This window comes from Falco naumanni, chromosome 1 (genome assembly GCF_017639655.2).
Source record: "Falco naumanni isolate bFalNau1 chromosome 1, bFalNau1.pat, whole genome shotgun sequence".
Taxonomy (NCBI): domain Eukaryota; kingdom Metazoa; phylum Chordata; class Aves; order Falconiformes; family Falconidae; genus Falco; species Falco naumanni.
This window is the reverse complement of record NC_054054.1, coordinates 17,149,911-17,162,706: the sequence shown is the minus strand read 5'-3', so window position 1 is coordinate 17,162,706 and position 12,796 is coordinate 17,149,911.

Sequence of the window (12,796 nt, the reverse complement as noted above, 5' to 3'; positions counted from 1 at the left end):
AGAAAAAAGGGGAGGAAAAGCCCAAAACTGAGTGGGAAGAAAGGAAGTGAGATATGAATACTGGAGGTGAAAAAGAAGTATAAAGAAAAAAATAGGAAAGGGTAAGTAGTAACTGTTAGGTGCTCTGAGCTCTGTGTGTTAACCTAAAATTAGAGTGGATGAGGCTGGCAGGCATCTCCAGAAATGGTCACTCCAACTCCTGCTCGGACAGGGTCAGAGAGAACAGCTTGCCCGAGACCATGTCCAGCTAGGTTTTCAGTATCTGTAAGGGTGGAGACTTTACGACTTCTCTGGGCAAGGTGTTACACTGTTCAATCACCTTTGTGCTTAAAAAGGTTTTTCTTGCCTTAAAAAGAAATTTCCTTCAATTTTGTTAATACAAATTGCCTCTTGTCCTGTCCCAGGGCACCGCTCCGGGTAGCCTGGCTCCCTCTGCTTTACACCCTTTGCCCTCACCAGATGAACAGCCCCAGCTCTCAGATACTTTTCATGTGAGCAGTCCCTTCATCACCTTTGTGAGCCTTTTCTGGACTGTCCACAATAAATGAATGTCTGCCTTCTACTGGGAGCCCAGCACTGAACCCACCACACGAGATGCCTCTCACGGGGCTGAGTCAAGGGGAGTCATGTCTCTTAACCTACTGGCAACTCTCTTCCTGATGCAGCAGTTTTCAGGGACTAATCTTTGCAAAAGATCAGCTCTTAAAAAAACATATCAAATTTTGTCAACAAGCCAACAGATTCCCAAGAGCACTGTGATCTTGAAAACATGTTCACTGGTATGCTAATTCCTTAGTGGGTGAAAGTCCACTGCCCATACTGTTTGGTGTCTGAATGATTTAAATCAAGACTTGGATTTCTGAAGAAAGTGTTTGTATCTCATCTAAATGTTAAGATGCATTTTGAAATAATTTCTGCGCTTTCCCCCACGCCCCCAGCTTCTGTATGACATTATGCAGAGCGATTGTACTAGTTCAGCTCAGTGCATGTTACAAGCTCTGTAGGTGCTCTGAAGTTGGAAAGGAATGATGTTTAGTTCTAAACCTAAAATTTTAGTGGATGGGCAGGTTTTGCCTGCAGCCTTAATTTTTTGTCATGCATAATCAGGAAAAGTAATTTTAAAAACAGAATTTAAAAGCAGTTCTTCCATGGCTGCCTGTGACCTTGCAGTTGTTCGGTCCCTACAGCAAACTTCCCATGGTCATTGTTGCTGACTCTTAATCTGAAAAGGTCAACAGTTGAATCTTACACAGAAATTTCAGCGAGCGTTCTTCCCATGCAAAACTTAATTCTGTTGTTTGCTGTGTCTGAGCTTGTCTTCCCCTAGCATTCTTGTGGCCAAGGAACTTGCAAAGAGCTGGGGAAAATGAACTTCAGAAACATCTCATTGGTTTTATAGAAGGATTGGGTTCAAACTTTCATGAATGTGTATGTATGAGGAAAAATGCTGGATAAACAACTAACACAAAGACTGATCGTAAATGCGGTAAGGGAGAATTCATTATAATTACCCCAAAATACCTAAATTTGTTCTGAGGAATTAGATTTTTTAGTATGACTGCATTTGCCATGAAAGGAACAAGCTTGTGTTCTTAAGTTATTATTGTTTTCTTACTCGAATCTATACTTCAACTGCATCTTATGTCAGGATCTCGTATTACTTAGGTTTTCCTTAACTCTTCTGCTTTGCCTGAGTTAAACTCACCTTATCCAAGGCTGCATAATGCCATGTGACATGTGCCAATAGTTTTTTCAGATGCATTCTGCTTTAATTACCATGTGTCAAATATTTCCAACCAGCTTGTGCTTTGCAGAACAAATTAAACATCTCCATAAAGCGGTTTAAAAAATTATCCAAAACTGGACTAAACTTGAACCATGAATACATTAATGAAAATCTCAATCTGTTCATGGACATTTTGTGAGCAACAAAAAGCAGCATTAATCGAGTCAATTACTTGCTTTGTGGTTTTTCACTTGATGGTAGGGAATGTTGCAGCATTTGGCCCTCTAAATTCTGGTAGTAACGCAAGCAATGAAACCTGATTTTCAGTTTTTTCTTTAATATGTCTATTTTTTATAACTTTTATACGAGCATAGATTCTTCTGCCTCTGTAGGTTATAAGGCAGAAAGTGTCTTTGTTAGCTTGGGCAGTGCTCGTGTTGGAAAAAGCAGCCTGGCTAGTGAGTTAAAGTTGTATTTCCCTGCTCCTTCTGGATGAAAACAAAGCCTGGCTCTGGAGCATGTGTTCTGCCGATAATTCATGCTGAGGGTATCAGTCAGTAAGCTAAAATGTCTACAGGTATCTGTGTCAGTGTGTATAAGATAATCTTGCTTTTCATTTTCTAGTGAAGGGCATTATTCCAGAATGGCACCATTCCCAGTATCTCTGTGAGCTCGCCTAGGAGTAAAGCATAGCTCCTGAATATAGGTCAGAAAAGGACATTGTTATAACTAGTGTCCTTGATGGAAACTGGTATGTGCTGAATTTGCAAAAAGTCTGAGTTCAGTGTCATCTGTTTTCAGTATTTCCTGAACAATTGATTTATTTCACATTATTAATGAACTTTGCAGCAGTTCCACTTGTCAGGCCTACTCTGCAGGGGTCAATAATGAGAAGAAACCTGATGTTAGTGGATCCAGCTTAAGTGATTCTGTCATGCTAACGATTCAATATATCAGGACAAATGTCAGCTCCTTCCAATATGTTAATTCCTCTGATCCTATTTGCATAAACTACAGTCAATGAAATACAAGTTCCCCCTCTAGGATAGTTAATGGAGATTTGTAAAGCTGGGTTTTTTTCTTTCCCCCTGAGTTTCTAAGAAGGCTGAGGAGGATAGGACCTCTGTCCTGAGCTCCGTATGTAACCTGGAAGCAAAGATGTGGCTTTACTTGAATGCAAGCTCTGGAAGGAGTAGGTTTAGCTCCCTGATGAGGTGATAGTAGAGATGAGGACTGGACATCCACTCTATGTGACTTGTACATGTTGGAAGGGATTGCTTGTGAACCAAGCGAGCAGAATGGGTTGACTTCTGGCCTCTTGTGCTCAGAACAGAGGTTTAACCCTTCAGGCTAGCATACATTTGAGACTCTATTCTCATAGCCCTTCTGGCAAAAATATTGCTGGATTCTGTGTCCTCATAAAACGAAACTTGTCAGCAAAGTACCCTTAACTCTGCACTAGCAAGCTGTTAGAGTGTGTACTTCTGGCTCTCTGATGTCTTGTCTAAGTTCTCAGTTGCTCAAGCTGAAGGTTTTTCCTGCATTTAGTGGCATGAAATGCTTACTTGTGGCTTGTACCAAGTTGCTTAACACAGCTGAAGTGGGGCTCCTGTGGTTTGTGCTGGGGTTTACTAAAGGGATACCTTGTTTTCTTCTTACAGTGCTGTTTTGTGTGCACCAATTTGTCTCGAGGAATGAAAAAGTAATTTATGAACATTAGAAGTAGGAAGAAAATTCCCTAGATACTGTGGAATCGATGTTACTAGTTATCATGTACATACTTGTGGCCCATGTTGCCTTCCTTGGTATCTGATGATGCTTAGTAACTTAAACGTTTGTTTCCACAAGCAATGTAAAGACATGTATTTAAAACAAGGTTTCACTGAGATTCTCTGTCGCTACTTTACTTCTACCAAGATTAAATTAAAAATGAGGGATTTTGGATGGTACTTTCTCTCTTCCCTGGATTTTCAAGATGGTGCTTCAGCATTTAGTGACAGCAATAAAAGTGTGAAATACTAATGGTTGTGAACACCATGGAGGGAAGCAGTCTTTCCCACAGTGTGTTAAAGTTTCTCAGAACAAAAAAGATAAGTAGCTACTGCTTTGTTTTCTTCTACTTCCTCTGTGTATGAAATCACTTTGATAGATCTGCAGGAAGAGATTTAGTTGCAGATGGCAGAGGTCAGTGTATTGTGTATTCAATGTAGTCAATAATAAAGTCAGGACTTATGCTAACTGAATGTTAATAAGGAATCACAAGGACCTTGGAAAGTCATTATGTCTGGTCATTTGCTTCTCATTTTTGCTCCAAACAGGCTCTGGAGGCCAATGCAAGGGGATTTAAAAAAACAAAAAACAAAACAAAAAAAAAAAAAACCAAAAAAACCCCCCACCAAAACCTGGAGGAACAGGGGAAAGCTGAAAGCCTGAAAATAGAAGGTTCATGTAATGTGCAACAAACCGTTGTAAAGACAGTTTCAGAGTATGGCTGTTACACAGTGAAGAAAACTATATTACTTCATTAAATAACTTCAACACTGAGCCTCATGCTAGTCACCCTTTCTCCTTCCAAGACTGCTCTCCTTTTGGCCTAGGAGATTGGATAAGCTACGTGTTTTTCCTGTAAAAGCAGAAATCTTAGCTATGGTTGTAAAGCAGAAATAACATGAATAACATTCAGTTGTCAGGATTACAAATTAAATGGACACAAAACAGAAGTGGGTTAATTCCTGTGGCTCTGGATGCTTGGGCAAAATTTTTGTTTGCTAGGATTTTCATGTCTGAACAATTCAAGATTTGTCCTAGGAGCTCTGTTTTTGAGTTGGGCTCAAAAGGAAAAACCTTTAAGCTACAGCATGACTCAGGCCAACAGTCTTTCCTTCCTACAAACCAAATATTTATTATCCCTTACATTGTCATCATTACCACTCAATGGATAAGGCATCCTTTATATTAAGTCATTATTAAGCCATCATCACCACTCAGTGGATAAGGAATTGGCTGGTGGGTCACACTCAAAGAATTGTGGTCAATGGCTCAGTGTCCAAGTGGAGACCAGTGATGAGTGGTGTTCCTCAGGGGTCTGTACTGGTACTAATGCTGTTGAACGTCTTTGTCAATGACATGGACAGTGGGATTGAGTGCACCTTCAGCAATTTTGCTGATGACACTAAGCTGATGGTGTAGTCGGTACACTGCAGGGAAGGAATGCCATCCAGAGGCACCTTGAGAGGGGGGCCTGTATGGTTCAAGAAGGCCAAGTGCAAGATCCTGCAGCTGGGTCGGGGCAATCACCGTTATCAATACAGGCTGTCCAGAGAATGGATTGAAAGCAGCCCTGAGGAGGAGGACTTGGGGGTATTAGTGGACAAAAAACCTCAACGTTGCCTGACAATGTGACCTTGCAGCCAAGAATCCTGGACTGTGTCAAAATAAGTGTGGGCAGCAGGTTGAGGGAGAAGATTCTCCCCTTCTGCTCTGCGCTCATGAGACCCTACCTGGAGTGCTGTGTTCATCTCTGTGGTCCCCAACATAAGGACACGGACCTGTTGGAATGAGTCCAGAGGAGGGCCATGAAGATGATCAGATGGCTGGAGCACCTCTCAAATGAAGACAGGTTCTGGGGAGACCTTACAGCAGCTTTCCAGTACCTAAAAGGGGGCTTATAAGAAAGACGGGGACAGACTTTTTAGTGGGGCTTGTAGCGATAGGACAAGGAGCAATGGTTTTAAACCAAAAAAAAGAGTGTAGATTTAGATTAAGTATTAGGAAGAAATTCTTTGCTGTGAGGGTGTTGAGGCACTGGCACAGGTTGCCCAGAGCAGCTGTGGGTGCCTTGTGCCTGGAAGTGTTCAAGGCCAGGTTGGATGGAGCTTTGAGCAGCCTGGTCTAGTGGAAGATATCCCTGCCTAGGGCATAGGAGTTGGAACTGGGTAATCTTGTCCCTTCCAACTCAAACCATTCTATGATTCTGTGATTGCTTTGTCCCACCCACCTTAAAATAACAAAATTTAAATTAACAAAAACTTAAAACCCTGAATTGAATCATTTACTCTCACCCAGACAAAGCTATCTTTGGAGGAGTAATGTCCGCATACTTAATGTAGGATCTTAGTATTGCTCCTCACCTTTATATCCTGAGGCTGCTAATGACATGGCATTATCAATGTAGTCACTGAGCATCCAGCAGATGTTGCTGCCCTGTGACATGTGGTCACCCCACTTCTGGATAGTTGTGCAGTTGAAGCTCCAGCCTTTACAGTTTCTGTGAGCGATGACCAGTCCTGCAACGTACCCAGTTCTACTACTTGCCTATGCATGATACTGTCTCTGTGCCACTGAGCTGGCCTGCACTAGTTAATTTATTGCAAATGCCTATAAAATGCATGTAGAAGGCAGATAGGTCTGTCATAAATCTCAAAGAATTAGCTTAATGCTCTTATTGTTTGCAGGCTGGGTCTGTGGGTATAATGCCTGTGTGTTCATTATAACTTGGTCCAAGGGTAAGAGTTCAGTAGACAAAATTGCTGGTTTCGCAGCAGCGTTCTAGTATATTTACAGTGGAAAGAACCAGTGAGGTTGTTAATATTGCATTGAATTGTGTTACTGGACAAGTTTCAAACCCTTTGCATAGGGCATTTTAATTGCCAGCAATTTTGCAGTCATGAGAAAGTTCAGCCTTTGTACAGAAAGTCAGTGTGGGACCTAAGGCTTTAGATGACTTGGGGTTAGGAAAATTGATAGTCTCATTTGTAAATACGCTCTAGTCAATGAAGCTATGTCCACAGTTTAGATGATGCAGCTTGAATACCAGAAAAATGCAGCCTGGTGAGTGACAGGGATTCTGTTGAGATTAATTAATTTTTCTTGTCGTGTAGAGGCAAGATGTGGGCAGAAGTCTTTGCTGCTGCTGCCTTGTTCTGAGCCACAAGTGACTTGCACACTTTAAAAAGTGTTGCTTGTCATCAAAAATATTAGCACCTGCAAAGCATAGTATTTTATTTGAGATGTATAACTTTGTTACTCTGCTTCTATGCAAAATTGAACTAACTGTGATTCAGGCCAAGTTTGCCCAACCCATCCTCTTGTAGATGTGAAACCAGGCAGTGATCTACCTCATCATCCTGAAGAGAGTGTGAATGTTCAGTGTTTGCTCTTAATGCACTTGGGTGTTTCTAGGGGGAATCCACCTCAAGTATCACATCCTTGTTATATTGAAAAAGCCTTCGGGAAATGTCCTGCATGCTGATCTACAAGGGGGAATAAATGAATAAAAAATTACTGAGTTGTCCCTCATAAAGTTGATATTAACTGCTTTGCCACCATTTTTTAGTGCTTAGAGGAACATGTCAAGAGTATTCAAGTATCACAAAAGCTTAGTATTTTGGTTTGTACTGGAGCCTTGATTCAGCAAAATGTTTAGTGCCCTCAGCTTCCGTACAATTTCCTAAGAGGAGAAAGTATGGAGACACTGGGTTGCAAAAAACTTGTGTTTTCCGTGACGTTGTCTTCATTAAATTCTTATACATAAATCCCAATTGTATTCTGTGTGAAAGGCTGTGAGCGATGGAAGCTTTAATAAGAACACACATCCTTTTCCTGCTTTTTTGCTTAGCGATCCTTCATTTGTTAAGGAATTGCAATGTTTCAGAGCTCCAATATGTAAAACTATGTGCATTTTTAACAAACTCAGAAGCACAGAGATTAACTACCCTTTTCTGCTCAGCCCCAGGCTAAATCACACATAAATGGTGATAAAATGAGAATGAAGTACAAGCTTCTATACTGCAGTTGAGGTATAGAAAGGATATTTAGCTTTTATCACATCCTAATACTTATAATGACAATGTGACTGTTCTGTTTTGGATGCCTTTTATCTCAGAATAATAATATGTTGGCATACTGGAAATCTTTTCAGGAAGCTCTTACTTTTTACATATGTTTCCCCATGAGAATCTGGATGAAGATGCATTCAAGCTTTGGAGAGGCAGCTAGACTTAAATCATTGTGGGTTTATTGATTCTGGTTTGGGGTTTGTTTAAATTTTTGGTTTTATTTTATAAAGGATCTGATTTCCATGAAATGCAGTTCAAAACAAATACCAGGCTTTGCATCTACCCTAATTTAATAGAGAGCCTTGTGTCACTTGAGTGAAGGAGAACTCTTTAGCCCTATAAATATTTCCCAATCATAGCTAATGAAATCTAAGTGTTCACCATCCTTCAAGTAAACTCCAGTTGTCCAACACTCCTTTTACTCTGGGTATTTTCCACTTCCACCCAAATTGACCCAAACATGTAACCTTTTTTCTGTCCTACCAAGAAAAGCACTGCATTGAGACACTGCAGGATGTGAGAGGCCACTACTGGACATCTTGCTTCTGATCCTAACCTGTGAGCAGACTGAACTGTCAGTGACTGTGAGCCTATGCAGCCTTGGGCAGCCTTCCTTCTACACCTTACCTGTGGGAGCTCTATGATAGTTTCCATGTATTAGGAAGAGAAGACTATTTAGTATAGATACATAGTCTGTAGTATATAGACTATATATCTATGACACAGTTTTGCGCCACCCTGGTTAAAGTAAATTTAATTGTTTCAAATATTAATGCTCATCTTCTACCATTTAGTGGAGGTAGTGGGACTTAAACAGGTACTCCTCACAGGATGTGTTTTACCAAACAAAGACTTGAATTGCAGTAGACTTCACAAGGAAGCAAGTGCAGCCCAAAAAAAGCTGAACAACTGTCCAAATGTGGTGTGGTATTTACAAGCAGGAATTTGTGTATCAACACTGCCTGCCCAAGACTGTAGAGCAAGTTATATAGCAATTATAGTCCTTTTAAAAACATTTGGAAAATGCTACTACCTTATGCCTATTGATTTCCTTATTGAAATCAATATTCATATAATGAGGTCTGACACATTTCTGACCTGTGTAAATGCAGTGAATTCTTGGGGCAGGGGTTGTTGGGGGAGAAAACTCTGGTAATGGAAATTTAAGGATCTGTCTTAAACCTGCATGAGAAACAGGCACTTGAAAGGTACCTCTCATAAGGCAGAGGGTCATTCGGTATATTTAATTTTGACCTTAATTAGGCATTTTTAGGTATGAGACAGGGTCTTTGCTTATGTAATCACCTAACAATAAGCAATAAAATACATCGAGGTCACGCTTACTTTGCAAATACTGAACAGTAAAAAACTGAATAAACCCTTGGATGATACATTTGGTCACCATCTCTGCTGCTGAAAAAGTCAAAATGAGGACGGTGGATGTAAAAGCCCAAGTCCCCATTGCCCTAGTGGTATGAAAAGAACCTGGATGTAGGCTGCAGAGCTGTGCAAGGTAAACTTACAAATGTTTAGTTCAGAGTATAGCAGGAGGTTCTCATGTGTACATGCAGCAGGCTGTGGCCTTTTTGTTTTTTGGGTTTTTTCTACTGTGGTCTTGTAAATAAAGCACTGTAGAGAGAACTGGGGTATATGTTTGACACTTTTACTGCCCTTCTGGATAGGTTTGTTCTGTGCTGTTGTCTTTATCAGTAAAAATAGAAAAGTGGGTCCCACTCCCTTTGTAAAGCTCTGACAAAAGAAAAATGAGAAGTCTGTTTTCACTAGTGGTCTGCCTAATCCTTAAACTTTATGGTCTTTTAATACTACTTCTTCTTCCTTTCTTGTCTTGGGAGTCAACAGTTTCCTTAGGATTCTTAGCGGGTTTTGCTACTCAGTGTGTTTACTGCTAGTCTGGCATGGCTACTCAATCAGCTACAAAAATCAACCATTAAGGGGCAGTTGCAAATGAGAGAGTTAGAACAGAAGATGCTCACTTTCTTTTTTCACTCGGCAGGCATTTAAGCAAATCCAACTGCTAAAGTAAAAATGTGGGCCTAAATGAGACCTCTGGCAGTATAGGATTATGGTCCTTCACTAATTTAGGTACACTCATAAATCCTACGCCAAGTCCAAGTTTGTGTTGTTGCTTTGCAGTTTCTCTTCTTAAGACAACCCAAATCTCATTTAAGAGCATGACATTAACACAATCTGCTACTTCAAAAGAAGTGGTTTTAGTGGTCCTTGGCCTCATTGCTAAGAATGTGAAGTTCATCAGCACTGTGAGTTTATTGTGCTTCAGTTTCTAGCAACCAAATTCTTTGGTTTTGATTAGAAGCTGAAAATCTACCCCAAAACCTCTATGTTCTCTTGGTAGGTGATGACTCATCATCCCGTTGTACCCTGCTGCTAATTCCTTAGTCCTAAATCACTTGTATTTTTATCTGTTTTGAATTTAAACAGCTGAAAGTATCTACAAGGAACAGAAAGATCAGCATCTTGCATTATGCATCTGTGGCTTCCTCCTTTCTGGCTATTTGGGATATTTTTCACTTTCAAGATCTCCACTGGAGAAATATTCCAGAGTGCTTCTAACGGATAGCTTTTAGTTAAGGATTAAATGGAAGTATCTTTATCTATAGGGCATATATAGATAGTTAGGAGACTCCAGAATCACATGAAAGAACAAAATCAACAGCTCCTTTAAAGCCTCATTCTTACGTGAAGTTACAGTGGGAATAACATTGTTGGTTATATTCTGCAGTGAAACAAACATGCAGTGGTAAAATATTCATGCCGTTTCTAAGTGTACATGGAGTCGTAGTTCTCAGACAATTGATTGAGTCTGGGGCAATTATATATTCGACTTTATCCTGGTAGAAAGTAGTTGATTAGGTAAAGGTGACTTGGTTATTTTTCTGCCTTAGTGGGGAATGATTGGATAGCAGTGGATTTAACGTTTCTGTTTTCTGCTTTGTAGCAAGCAGCTTAAGTTACAATGTTCTCAATTACAACAGTCTAAGCTATTGATCTAGAAGCAGTTGAAGATGGAATAAAAATGCTGAATGGGATCAAAACTGATATTTATTTATTAAAGACAAATTGTGACCTGGCACCTGTCTTTAGTACAAGTGCGCTGTTTAGCAGATGTAGGAAGCACCACAGGTTTCCCTGTGAAGGCAGACAGCCACAGGGGTTGGCAGAAGTGCCGGGTGGCCAAGCAAGCTGTTACCTGCCACTGATGAAAGGCAGCATGGCTACAAAGCTTGGAGGAAGGTTGCTAAGGGTTTTTCCCTTCTGAGATTGGCCTTTGGTGGCTCTTGCTCAGATTTTCATCAGTGAGCTTGTCAGCACATTCACTTTTTGTGCTGAAGCTGGAAAAATGTGGGAGTTAACAGGAAAGCTGGGATATCACAGGACAGAAGAGGAGGGTACTGAAGACTGGAATAACAAAACCCCAGATGGCTTTATAGCAGCACAAAATGCACTCGGTGCCTTGTATATCAAGCACATCTATAGCAAGGTGAGGAAAACACGATTTGTGGATGGCTGAAGATAAGGAGAGAATGAACGATAGGATGGGTCTGGGCTAAGCAAGGTAAGATGGCTGTAGGAAAGATAAATATTGCTCTAGCCAAGATAGATGTCAATTTGGGGTGAGGTCATGCTGTTGTGTTGTGCATTGGGGAGAGCTCATGCGGAATGCATAGTACTGTTCAGATATAGCGTAAAAAATATGATTTCTCAGAGACGCAAAAAAGAGACCTGGGAATAATTAAAGGACTGATCTGACTATCATCCCAGAACTGAAAGAGCATGGCTTGCTTAGCCTGGCAGTATTCAGAGGTGATATCATTGTCTCCTATAAATCTATCAGGTGTGTAAATTTCTGAAAGGGAGGCTACTGCCAGCACAAACTTGTGGATATAAACTGTGAACTGATTTCAGCTGGAAACCAGGAGACTTTTTCTTTGTGCTATTGCCCTTTGGGATGATGAGGACATTGCTCCTTTCAGCTTCTTATGGGTCTTACTAGAGGTAGGGTGGAGCTTGACCGGTGTATGAAAGATATGTATGGCAGGGTTACCTGAAGTTCTGGGTCTAAACTCTATGGTGCAGTGGCAAACTTGAAAGGCATGTGAGGAAAATACCTTAAACTACTAAAGTGCTTGAGGGCACTTTGCTGAGTGGTCAGCTCTCTCCTCCCCAGCTCTTGACATGAGGAAGAGTGCCATCCTAATTGAAAAACTAGTCTGGCTCTGAAAAGAGCCTTGAAAGCAGTTGGAAAAACATGGACATCACATGGAAGAAAGCGGAAAGCTGGTGATAATTAACATAAATCAGAAGGTTAAGGATGCTAGAAAGTTAACGTGGAAGCAAAAAGGTGCAAGGAGAAATGTGTGGCTGGCATACTTAAGGTTAGTAAACCCACGTTTTTAATTGTATTAGGAATGAAAGATATCTCAGGAATGGTATTGGTCTGTTGTTGGAGAGAGAATGAAACTGGAGATAAGAAAACGGAGGTTATCAACCAAAGCATCTATTCTGTATTTGCAGTAAAGGTCAGATAGTCATCATGTGCTGTTGATCTGGCTTTCTGTTCCAGCAGTGTAAGGGTTGTCAAACAGCAACATCAAGATGGATGTTTCTTAAGTGGTGTGGTAGAGAATGTCAAAGCTCTGCTAATTTGCTTTTCAAGAACTGTGCAAGAATTGACTGAGGACTTGTTTTGTAATAATCTTGAAATAGGTACTTAACCAAGCACAAGTCTCACCAAAATTTATTTGCCTGAGAATTTCAATGGAGAAACTAGGATGATGCAAAGTTAATGAAGCACTTGGTGTTGCTTGAAACACTGGGAAGATTAAGACTCAGAAGGTATTTCTGAGCAGCTGTTCGCTCCTGAGTAGTGAGCGAGTTGCCAGCAGGATCCATTGGTGTTGATTCTTGGCTCAGAGACATTTAACCCTACTAGTTGCCTGGCAGGAAGAATGAGCCATGGCAGGTAAAATTTTTAGTGGGAGACAGAAACAGAGACCCATATCACGGGAGAAAGTTGCTATGTGGAACTGAACGAATGGGACTACGGGAGAAAATAGCTCTAGTAGCAATTTACCAGAGCTCTGTTGGATTTTTTCTCACTTGTGCTGTTTAAAATCAAAATGTTTTCCTCCATTAGGCATGCTTCAGACAGCAGTCATCTCTGTTGCCTTTGTGGAACATATAAATAATAACT